Raw genomic sequence first — 639 nt, 5'->3', positions numbered from 1 at the left:
TATAGCAAGATTTTTTTAGCAAGCTTCTTTATTATGCATTTGAGAATTCTGAGTTCTCATTAAATACAAATTCATTTTGTGACTCTTGGAAATATCACCTAAGTCATATGAGCCTCAATTTCCTCTTTAATAAAAAGTGACTGCTACCTGCTTTAACTTGTTGGGTTATTGGGAGGAATTAAGAAGCTTCTTAAGAAACATAAAACTATTTTTGTGAACAGAAAGGCTAGGAGGAAATATGGAAGACCTCACTCCTCTCCATAGCGCAGGTCTTTGAACTATTGAAGGAAAAGACATATCTGTTTGGAGGAATAATATTGAAAAGAATCTTGACATGTTCTTTGATTACCTGGCTTTACTTGCTTGGGTTCCATACTTGAGGAGCTGATCTCAAGGATGCCTTCAGTGTCAAGGTAACTCATAAAATGTCCTCCTCCTTCTTGAGAGTTATCTTTTGATCTACAGAGATATAAGGATAAAGCAGGGGACAGAAGAGAGGGAAAAAAAAAAGAATGTCAAGGCCTTAGCATGTTCTTAAGAGTTTCAAGTGATAATGAAACAGTCTCTTTCTAAGTTATTGTCTAGCCCTGTTCACAAAGTAGAAATTAGGTCATAATTTCAAAACTAAACCACATTCAG

At 35.4% G+C, this 639-nt stretch overlaps 1 long non-coding RNA gene across 1 annotated transcript in view; it reads right to left on the bottom strand.

Annotated features, from left to right (window-relative positions):
• Nucleotides 1-363: 363 nt before the first annotated feature.
• The window catches only part of LOC112480616, a 5,470-nt gene continuing 5,194 nt past the window's right edge, over nucleotides 364-639 (bottom strand). The window contains exon 3 of the long non-coding RNA XR_003046698.1: nucleotides 364-459. This is a non-coding gene — a long non-coding RNA (uncharacterized LOC112480616). The remainder of the gene's footprint in view (nucleotides 460-639) is intronic.

Source organism: Pteropus alecto, unplaced genomic scaffold (genome assembly GCF_000325575.1).
Source record: "Pteropus alecto unplaced genomic scaffold, ASM32557v1 scaffold20, whole genome shotgun sequence".
Taxonomy (NCBI): domain Eukaryota; kingdom Metazoa; phylum Chordata; class Mammalia; order Chiroptera; family Pteropodidae; genus Pteropus; species Pteropus alecto.
The sequence above is the reverse complement of the archived record's forward strand: the minus strand, read 5'-3'. Positions and strand labels throughout refer to the sequence as shown.